Consider the following 11,464-nt stretch of genomic DNA (forward strand, 5'->3'; position numbering starts at 1 on the left):
TATAGAACGGTTATTGGTTATTTTGCATCGACACTTGCACAAATATTCCCACCATCGTGGATTTCAAACTGCCAACATGACTTCACTGTACCTGGGGTTGGGAAAAGATGTGCAAAACCAGCTTTGAGAGCTGGGACACACTGGCTCCAGCCCCCACCGACGGTTCCCAAAGAATGGAAACAAGACAGGGCATGGTCATTGCCAAGAACAAGCTGCAGGAGAGACTGTCTGGTTGGGGGTGGAATGAGGGGGTGGTACCTCCTGAAGGAGATGACATTTGGGATGACCTTTGGAGGATGGGTAGAGATGAGTGAAGGAAGACATTCCTTGGAATAAGGACCAGAGGTGGGGAGGCCCAACATATATCAAACAATATGGAGAGGCAGGACACATGGAGAAGAAAGGTGAAAGATCTGATTGGGAAAGGCAAGGCAGACTCCAAAGATGGAGGGACTCAAAAGTAGACTGAGGAGTTAATACCTAATTCATCAGGCAATGGGAGCCACAGCGGGCTTTTGAACAGGGACTGAGGTGATCTAGAGAGAGTAAGCAGGCAGCAGGGTGGAGGGTGGACTGGAAGCAGGGTGAGCCTGGGAGGTGGGACCACCTAATAGGAGACAGGAGACGGGACTGCGGAAGCTAGAGAGGAGGTGGCAGAGCCAGCTGCACAGATAGACGGCAAAGGAACATGTTGAACTCGACTCCGAGGCCACAAGCTGGAGATTTGGGATGACTTGTTTGTTTGCTCTGAGGAAGTATTCTCCCATAGAAATTAGAAACGTTAGTTGCCAAATTTTGAAAATAGTTTGTCTTTCAGACAAAGAATGAGGTGCTCTCTTGGGGTAGCTCACAGGGGAGACTTTGAGACAGGAGATTTCTCTAAGGCCTCCTCTCTTTTCTCCAGTAAGCCTAGCATTCTTCAGCGATCCTCTGAGGCCTCAGGTCCCTCTCAGGCACCCATCTCCATGGTGACAAGGGGAGGCCAGAATAAGGAAAGCGGAGAGTGAGTTTTGAACCTGAGCTGCCTGGGGCTGTGAGGTCAGTGGTTCATCCCTTGGCCTTGAGTGCTCAGTCAACCATGGTGTTGTCTTAAAGGAGGCTGGGGCATGAAGAGTCACCAAAGATACATGTGCCCTTTACCACAGATGCCATGCTCTGCGGCCGTCAAGTGCTTTCAGAAGCATTATCCCGTTGAATCATCATACACATCCTGTCTGAGAGTCGGTATTTATAGCCCCATTTTACAGGTGGAGAAGCTGAGGCCCAAAGAGGTGAGGGACTTCAACAGCAGTATGTGGTAGAGCCATGGCTCTCTCCTGCCCAATGGTTTGGCCTTGGAATTTCCAGCCTATCTGTTAACACAAAACTCACGCTCATGAAATAATCGGCAGGAGATAAAGAGAGCTCATTCTGTGACCTTCTCCACCTCAACAACACTGATGACCCTGGGTCTGAAGAAGCCCTACGGGAATCCTGTCAGGACAACCTGTTTCACCTGTGTTGGGGAAAAGGGAGACTCCCCCTCTGCCCCTTCCCTTAAGGTTCTTATGGCTGGCCAAATAATCAACAAGACAGGTTAGCAGGAGAAAATAATACCAAGTTTAATAACATGTATACATGGGAGAAAGCAGGGACACTGCGTTTCTCAACACAATAGCAGAGATTCTCGTCTTAAATACCATATTCAGCCAATGACAAAGAAGGATGTTGGGGGTGGGGGGAGTCAGTTACAGGAGATTACCACTAAAGCACAGTAAACAAGAGTAAGGTTATTATGCAGATTTAAGGCCTCAACTTCCACATTGATAAGTTTCTAGAAATGAGGTCATCCCCCCTCTTCCCAATACAGAGAGGGAGATACCTTTACAAATGGAGAGTTCCCTTATAAATGTAAATGTTTGTCTGGCAACTCCTCGCAGGGCCATCCAGAGAATGTGGCCAGGGAGAGAGAACTTCCGATAAGATGGGCTTGTTGGTGCCTTTCCTATTGTAACATCTATTTTACATTATATTACAGCCATCAGATAGAAGATCTGTTCCATGAAGGAGTTACTGTGTCAAATTCTTTAGGCAGTTAGTGGGGGAGGTCAAATGTCCATCAGAGAAAACAATCAAGGTAAAGAGATATATTCCAGGGTGGCCAAATCTTGATCTCCTACACCTGTAAGTGTTTATTGCACAAAAGCAGCCCTTACAGTCCACCCAAAGGAAATCACCTCCATTCGCATGTAACCAGAATATGTAACCTCGGGGCCAGTCTGAACACAGAGTTTAATTCAAATGGAACATGGTCCTCTCCCAAAGCCTTGAAAAATTTTTTTCTAAAGTCTCTTGAAGAGGCAAACACAGGAGGAGAGGAAGGAGAGGAGTTTGGGGGACCACAGCCCACTGTACACTTCCTGAAAACGCCTTGTACCCGTCTCTCTCTCCGAAGTCCACACCACAGGGCAGATGCTACTCACTTGCCTCTCTCACCCTCACCCTCTCCAGGCCCTGCCAGCTTTCTGTCTCACTCACCCCCTCTTCCCCTCTCTCCCACACCCTCGCCAAGAGAGCTTCCTTCGGAGAGTAGCTCTAAGTGCTTTCTTTTGAAAATCAATTTAGCCTTTCTAACTCTAGCATTTTCCTGTGGCGTCCCCACCCGTTACCCCAATTAACACAACAAAGGGCTGGGTTAGGAAGGCCAGACAGAGGCGAGCGGAAAGGCTGTGAATAAAAACGTGTTTGTCACTGTCATTTGTTTTACTGGGTGTGACAGAAAAGATTCTGAGCTGCAGCTAAGGACACCTAGATTTGACCTCGGCTCAGTCATTCCCTAAGTGTGCGACCCCCCTCGAGTAGGTCATTTAACTCTTGGACCTTGACATAAGAATAGAAACTAGGTAGAGGGGCTCCTCCCTGTGGGATGAGAGACGCTGTGAACTTTGAACCTGCCAGGTCTGGAGATGAAGAGGGATAGGCGGGATCCTACTCCTGACAAAAAGCATCACCTGAGTCTCATCCTGAGGCAACAGACCCAAACTGAAGAGCGTTTCCCAAAACAATTGGTCTGTGGATCTCAAAAATGCCAAGGTCATACAGGACAAAGATAGGAGAGAGAGAGACATGCCAGCTGAATGCACTGTGTGACCTGGGATCAGATCCCCAATCCGGGGAGGGGGTTCTATACAGGACATGATAGGGACAAGTGGGGAAATGTGTACAGGGATCGTGCATTAGATAAAAGCGTTGAGTCAATGTCAGATCTCTTGAATTTGATAAGTTGTACTGAGGACAGGAAGATGCCCTTGTGTTTTAGAGATATACACTGTAGTATTTAGGGGTAAAGGAGCTGGAGGTCTCCAACTTTCTCAAGTGTTCCATAAACTAATAATAATAATAACAATAATAGTATGAGGGTATTTATGTGTATATATATGTATAGAGAGAGAGAGTGAGGGATGAGTGCAAAATGTTAATAATTGGGAAATCTGGATGACTTTTTTTGTCCTATTTTTATATGTTTTCTGTAAGTGTGAAACTATTTCAAGACAAAAAGTTAAATTAAAAAAAACAGTGACACACAAGAGCTCTGAGGTCATGAATTTTAATCTAAGAAGCTTCTTACACCATCCATTCATTCCACAGACATTTACTGAGTGCCTACTGTGTGCCAGCCACGGCTAGGGATCAGGATGCAGGGAACAAAGACCTAGTCTAGAAGGCCAGAGCCGGGTCAGGGCTGTAGTGGGTTCCGCAGGCGTTCCCCCAGCCCCTTCGACACCTGGGCTCTCACTGTCCCAGGGGAGGGCTAGTGCTGCTGCCAGTAGGCCCTTCCTGCTCCCACCTGGAGAAATTTACTTTACCCAAGGTTACATCCCCTCCTGGTATCTACTGACTGGTCTTTGGGGGTGTCGGTCAAGGCCTGCCCCTTTGCCTGGATTCGGGATAACTCTAAAGGCTATCCCAGCTTCAGATCTCCCACAGGGTCAGCTCAGACCCCCACTGAGATAACACCACAGTTCAATTCTCCCTTTGCCCAAAGCACCCCACACACAACCTCCATCTCAGAGTCTGTGTCCAAGGAACCTGATCAATAATAGAGTCCCAACAGGAAACAAATGCCACAGCCAGATTAGGATAACTCAAGGTGGGTTATTAAAGGGACAATTTACAAAGGTGTGGGTGGGGTGTGGTAGGACCACAAGGGACAATGGCAGTGACCTAAAGGCTAGGAGCAACTAAGCCATTATCACCTCTGCAGCTGAAGTCCCAGGAGATGGAGTGGTTCCTGGAATCAAAGGAGAGAGCCGTGTGGAGCAGGGTCCTTCAGTGAGGTGCAGCCAGTCTGAGACGGCCCTGCTGAGAGGCGTGCCCTTCTTCACCCTCCTCCTCTCCTCTGACACCCCCCAAGGCCCCCCCAGGCTGAACCCAGACAGAAGCCAAGTGCGTGAGAACTGCTGATGCCCATCACGTGTGAGTCAGCCCCCTGGGCGATGGGGATGAGATGTGAGGGTGGACCTGGGGGCAGGTGGGAGACGCCAGTATAAGGTCCAGTATTCCACCTTTGGATCTTAGCACCCCTTCGAGAACCTGATGGAAGTTCTGAATTCTCCCCAGGAAATGGAATGTAAATACACACACAGTTTTGCACCTAATTTCGAGGAATTCGTGGACGCTCCCCTAGGAGGCATGCACCCTAGGTTACACAACGCAGTGCTGTGAAGTGGTTGAAATAGAGCCACAGAATACAGGCTACTGGAGGGAGGAGAAAAGCAGAAAGGAAGGGACAGGGTGCTGACATCCTCATCTGACAAAGCTGGGAATCCAGAGACATCAGCAACTGTTGTTGGATTAGGAGATGCTCACCCGGGAACCAAAGACGGTAACAGGACGTTCAGCCACTGGGAGCAGTGAGCTAAACCCTCAGCTTAGCTATCGCGGCGTGAAGAGCTCTCGTCTGAAGACGGTAACCGAGGAATGGAGGTACACATTCGTGATATGCAGTCTGGAGAAAAACCACAAACAGGAACAGCCAGAGATGTTGTCTCTGGGCAGCGGGCCTGGGGAAGAATAGAGACAGGCACGTGGGTAACAAGCAATGCAGCTGCTTTCATGGGAAGCTTTTCGGGTGTGTCTGAGTTGTTGCCACATATATATATATGTATATGTAATATACATATTACTTTGATAAATATAAATATTAAAAGAACTCTTGCTTTATTGGGATCTGCCATGATCTCTGTCCCTGCAGGGCCCCGGAACCAGTTCAGTCCACACACCTTCCAGTGGGCCAGCCACTCCCCCCACAGAGCAGAAACGGTCCTGCTCAGCCACCTACTTCTGTGTCACAAAAACCCTAAAACGTGGTGACTCAAAGCAACAAAAATGTATTATTTCTCACAATTCTGTCGGTTGACCAGGTGGCTTTTCTTCTTCGTGCAGGGTCCGCGGGGACCCTGGAATGGCTGGGAGGCACAGAATGGCTTCACTCGCCTGGCTCAGCTGGACCGGCTGCTGGCGGGGAGTTCAGGCGAGCTCCGTTCCTCTCCGGCGGGGGCCTCTCCACTCGGCTGCTGGGGCTTCCTCACAGAACGGCAGCTAGGTTCCAAGAAGCAGCGATTCAGGAGGTGAAGGCAGAAGCTGCAGATCTCTGCAGCCTCAGGACTTACATAGCATCACTTGCTCTTCATTCCATTCATCAAAAGAAGTCAAAGCCCAGCCCAGGTTCAAGGGCAGGGAATTAGATCCCATCTCTGAATGCAAAGAAGTAGCAAAGAGTTGTGATCATCCCGACAGGCAGAGACAAAAAAGCCTCGTGGCAAAGGCTGAAGACCCCCACGTCACCGCTGCCCCATTGCCCCAACAGTGCTCCCACCAGCCACGTCTTGACTGACCATCAGTTAGCAGTGACTTCCCACCTGCACTTGTGCTTCTGCACGTGTCCCAGCCCTCTCAGGTCTATCCTTTCAATCCTCTGTGTACAGTGCAACTCATGGTTCCAGACTGATGTGGTCACCTTGGCTCTTGATTTTTAATGGCCTCTTGGCTTTCAGATTTTAAACTCCCACATGACACAAACTATGTCTTCTAAAATGCTCTGTACATCTTAGTGAAAGTCACTTTGCCCTCCCCCTGAGGGTTGTAGTTAACAAATGCAATCGGTGTTTAAATTATGTATCTATGAATATGTAAATTATATACCCATATCTGCAAGGCTGCCACCTTGCACAACTCCAGGGAGGCACCATTCACACTGCAGGCTATGTAAATGGTGTCCCCTGGAGTTATGCAGTACACAGCTCATACAACTGAACATGGCCTTCCTGGATATGGATGTTCAGTAACAGTATATCTTTCATATACTGTCTAGTGCATGCTCCTTTTAGGTCAGTGGCTTTCTACATGGCTGTCCATTATAATCACATGGGCAGGGCACATCCCCAACCAATTCAATCCGAATTGCTTTAGGGTGGGATGCAGGCCTCAGTATTTCTAACGCTCCCTAGGTGATTCCAACATGCAGTCAAGATTTAGAACCAGTGCACTCAGGGAATGTGTTCAGAATCTTTGAAAAGATTTTATTATTTTTTTTGTAAAAGCATAAAACAGTTGGCATTCGTTGTAGAAAAAAATTTGAAAATGGGAGAAAAACCTAAAAACAAAACACAACAAACCTCCGTCCGTGCACTATGACCCTGTTGAGGTCTTTTCTCCATGAATACATTGTCGCATGGAGTCAGACGGTGCATTAAGGTGTGTGAGCCTCCATCCTGCTTCTCTCTTCAAAGGAGAGGCGGGCTGGGAGAGTGGCTGCTGTTTGTGAACTTGACTTTTCCCTCTGGCCTTAGGCTGGAAGTGTGAAACCTTTGCCTGCAGAGGTTGTTCTGCTCCTCCTTTAACATTTCCTAGCCCAGGGTACTAGGTAGAACTCGAGGGTCAAAGGTCATACGCTACGCCTTCTGCTCCAGACCTTGGAGGGAAACTTTCATTAACCTTACTGGGCCTCGGCCTTGCACCTCTGTGAGAGGCTGACACACGTTGTCTCCGATGGCTCCTGGCAGGGTAGAGGTAGGACCCTGCCCGATTCCGGAGCCTTTACACAGCCATTCAATAATCCTCCAGAACACTCAGCTGTGCCCAAGCCAGGCCCTCAGGGCTCCCTCCCCATTTGGATGAGTCCCTGGTTCCTGATCCGACGCCCGGGTCTGATCCTCCTAGGAACTTGCTTGCTCCTCCCCGGAACTCCAAGCCTCAGGCCCGACAGCCCCATTGCAGACCACCGTCCACCGTTAAGATATTTGGCTTCTCTATCTTGACCCTGGGTTGCACCTGTTGTTGCTGGATCATCACGGAGAACCTTGCCCAGCACCCAGCCCGGGGGTCCCTCCACGCCCGCCATCAGCCCCGGTTCTGGCGCCTCCCGCTACGACACGGAGGATTCACAGGCGCCTTCCCTCTCCACAAATATTTACTGAAAGCCTGTTCCATGCCAGGCCCTGCGCCTGGTGCCCAAATTAGAATTGGTTCCTCCCTCCTGGAGCGAGGAGAGGGAACAGGGCGTCCTGAGAGGGCCTCACCGGGAAATGTAACCCTGCCTGGTATTTGGGGATGGCTTCCTGGAGGAAGGGGCTAGTAGGCGAGATGCTGGTTAGGTGAAGGGGAGCAGGAGTGTTCTAGAGAGAGAGAACAGCATGTGTGAGGGTCTGTGGCAGACTGGAGACACGGGAAGGGAGGCCATTGTGACGGGGCCCCTCCAGGTGACAGGGTGGAGTGAGGTGGGCCGGGCTAGGGCACCAGATCCTGTGGGCCATGTAAGGATCTTAGATGGCCTTCCAAGAGACTTCCAAGGCTCTAGGCAAGCGAGTAACACAATCAGACACACACACACACACACACACACACACGGAACTCACCAGTAAGAGGCATGGGAGCTACCATTAGACTTTTCGCTGTGTTACCTCTGAAGGAGACACAGAAACCTGGGACATGGTTTGCCTCCCAAGAAGGGAACTGGGTTGCTGGGGACAGAGGAAGGAGGGCGACTCTACAGGATGTATCCTTTTATGCCTTCTGCATTTTGTTTCTTGTGAGTACATCAGTTATTCAAAAATAAAATAAGGGCCCGGCCCGGTGGCGCAAGCGGTTAACTGCGTGCGCTCCGCAGTGGTGGCCCTGGGTTTGCCGGTTCGGATCCCAGGTGCGCACCAACGCACTGCTTGGCAAGCCATGCTGTGGCGGCATCCCATATAAAGTGGAGGAAGATGGGCACGGATGTTAGCCCAGGGCCAGTCTTCCTCAGCAAAAAAAGAGGAGGATTGGCATGGATGTTAGCTCAGGGCTGATCTCCTCACAAAAAAAATAAATGAAATAAAATTAAATTAAATTAAGATTAATCAAGCAAAAAAGGTAGTTAACCTGAATATCTTCATGAGAAACAATCAGCCAAATCCAAATTGAGGGGCATTCTGCCAAACGAATGACCTGTACACTTTAAAATTGTGTCACAAAAGACAAAGATAGGCTGGGAGAAGGTTCCAGATAAGAGGAGACTGAGGAGACCCAAAAGCGGAGGGCAATGGGCCTTGATTGGGTCCTGGATCAAAGGGAGAAAGGATGTGATTAGGATAACTGGCAAAATGTGATTATGGGCTGTAGAGACTAGATTTGTATCAACGTTAAATTCACTGAGTGTGATCATGGCTTTGTTCTTCCGTAGGAGAATGTTCCCGATCTTAGAAGGTAAGTGCAGAAGTATCTCGAAAAAATGTCAGGATGTCTATAACATTCTCAAATATTTCAGGAAAACAAAAAGACAAAGAAGGAAAGAGGGAAACGAAGGAAGGAAGGAAGAAAGGAAAGAAGGAATGAAGGGAGGGAGGAAGGGAGAGAGGGAGGGAGGAAGAGGGAAAGAAAGAGAGAGGAAGAAAGAGAGAAAGGAAGAAAGAAGTATTGCAGATATTTGTTTTGGATCAATGTATCTGTCTCTTTAAAGAAAGAAAGAGACAAAGCAAATGCAGCAAAATGTTAACTGTTGGTGAATTTAATATTTATTATTCTTCCAGTTTTTCTATGGTTTAAAATTTTTCAAATGAAAAGACAGGGAAAATTAAGATTAACATAAAATAAAAATACTTTTTAAACAACTGCTTATGAAAGGAAAAAAGAATGAGTGTTGGGAGATTTCAGAATGAGTGTTGTAGCTTTTCAAATTTTAATCAAAAACGAAACCCTCCCATGTACCCTGGTGGCCAGCTGATCCAGATGACATAACCAGTTAAAAGTTCATGCTTCCAGATGCCCTTTTAAAAACACTTTTGACTCCACAAAATGGGTGAAACTCCTCACTGTGAAGGGACGAGGAAACTACACATTCAGAGAATTCTCAGTTCTTTTCAAGCATGTAAACATCTCCAACAGTGTAATGTCCTGACCTTTTCCACATGCCAGGCCAAAGTCATTTTTCTTTGAATAGCTCAGATTTAGAAAAAGAAAACAATTATTCAGGTGGCCTTTAAAGAGTGAATGTTGTAATGGGAATTCCCAGCACTGCAGCAGCAGGAGGGGGCAGGGAGAGGGCAGGGGACTCTGGGAGGATGGACCCCAGTGGTGCCCCTCCCCTCACGTGTAGGTGGTGGTCTATTTCACCAGTGAATCCAGAGCTCGCACTGGCCACTGTGTTGCCTTCACTATAAAAACTGGAGATAATGAGAAAGAAAACTCATCGCTATCCACCGTTGCCCAGCAGTGAGTGGGTCCTGATGGCAGGTCTCTGGAGGGGAAAGTTTTGGCAGTACCGACAAGGACCCCGGGGAACGGGGTTCTGGCTGGCTGGGCAGGGCCTGCAGTGGGGAGTCTGAGATACTACAAGGTGTGGAGAATGGGGGATACTGAGGACAATGCTCTTGAGCTGGAGCCCACTTTCTCAGGGCTGCCTGGAGCACCTGTGAGGCTCAGAGGTCAACAGCTTTCTGATGACAGTGTGAGAGATCAAGATTTGGCCACCCTGGAATATATCTCTTTACTTTAATTGTTTTCTCTGACAGACATTTGACCTCCCCCACTAACTGCCTAAAGAATTTGACATACAAGATCTGGTACAGGAAGGAGTTACCATCTGATGGCTGTAATATAATGTAAAATAGATGTTACAATAGAAAAGGCACCAACAAGCCCATCTTATTGGAAGTTCTCTCTCTCTGGCTACATTCTCTGGATGGCCCTGCTGAGGAGTTGCCAGACAAACACTTACATTTATAAGGGAAATCTCCATTTGTAAAGGTATCTCCCTCTCTGTATTGGGAAGAGAGGGGATGACCTCATTTCTAGAAACTTATCAATGTGGAAGTTGAGGCCTTAAATCTGCATAATAACCTTACTCTTGTTTACCGTGCTTTAGTGGTAATCTCCTGTAACTGACTCCCCTGACCCCCAACATCCTCCTTTGTCTTTAGCTGAAGATGGTATTTAAGACGAGAATCTCTGCTATTGTGTTGAGAAACTCAGTGTCCCTGCTTTCTCCCATGTATACATGTTATTAAACTTGGTGTTATTTTCTCCTGCTAACCTGTCTTGTTAATTATTTGGCCAGCCATAAGAACCTTAAGGGAAAGGGTGGAGGGGGATTCTCCCTCTTCCCCTACAACAGCATCCTGGGTAGGGAAGAGTTGAGGCCCTGGAGTCAGAGCTGGGTTCAAATCCTGGACTTGCTGTCCACAAGTGGCTTAATCTCTCCAAGCCTCATTTTATTCATCCCTGAAAAGAGGGAGGTGAGTATTCACCGCTAAGTGCACTCTGACAATGAAATGAGATGAAGTCCTAAACCCACAGTATGGATGAGCACGAAGTGGGTGTCCGACAAGTGGTGGTCCACAGAGCTCAGGTCAGAGTGGATCTGTGAGGATGTGGACCAGGGCAGCAACCTGGGAGCATGGAGAAATGGAAAAACCCACATTCCCCCCGGCTCCCTCAGGGGCTGCAGAGGGAGAGATGCACAGGGGTGACTGGAAGGAGCACTTTGTGACACTGTGGGGAGGGACGGGAAGGAGGGACTGAGAGTGACCTGCATCCCAAAGCTGGACTCTGAGGCGAGAAGCCTCACTTACTGCAGGGCTTCTGCTTCCCAGGGAGGAATTTGCAAAATTGGATCCTGAACTGAACTATTCGAGAAAACAGAGCTGAGACTAAGGTAGCGCCAGCAGCCAGCCTTCCCTCAGCTTCCCTGCTAAATACATGCGAAAGAAAGGAGTTTCATAATTTATATCCATGGAGAAAAGATGGATCATTCAAAAGATCCCAATTCCTTGGGACAACTGGGTGGTCATCCGGGAAAAATAAAGCCGGCCCCCTACCTTATTCCTCACACCAAAATAAATTCCAGATGGATCAGAAATTTTGTGTGTGTGTGTGTGTGTGTGTGAGGAAGATCAGCCCTGAGCTAACATCCATGCCAATCCTCCTCTTTTTGCTGAGGAAGGCTGGCCCT

At 48.3% G+C, this 11,464-nt stretch overlaps 1 long non-coding RNA gene across 1 annotated transcript; it reads right to left on the minus strand.

Moving 5' to 3' along the window:
• Positions 1–1,592: 1,592 nt before the first annotated feature.
• On the minus strand, positions 1,593–6,102 carry LOC131418702 (uncharacterized). Its single transcript, XR_009222969.1, has 3 exons — positions 5,901–6,102; positions 5,384–5,580; positions 1,593–5,042 (listed from the first exon to the last, which is right to left on the minus strand). It is a non-coding gene; the product is annotated as an uncharacterized LOC131418702 (long non-coding RNA).
• Positions 6,103–11,464: the final 5,362 nt, after the last annotated feature.

Source organism: Diceros bicornis, chromosome 19 (assembly GCF_020826845.1).
Source record: "Diceros bicornis minor isolate mBicDic1 chromosome 19, mDicBic1.mat.cur, whole genome shotgun sequence".
NCBI classification, from domain to species: Eukaryota; Metazoa; Chordata; class Mammalia; order Perissodactyla; family Rhinocerotidae; genus Diceros; species Diceros bicornis.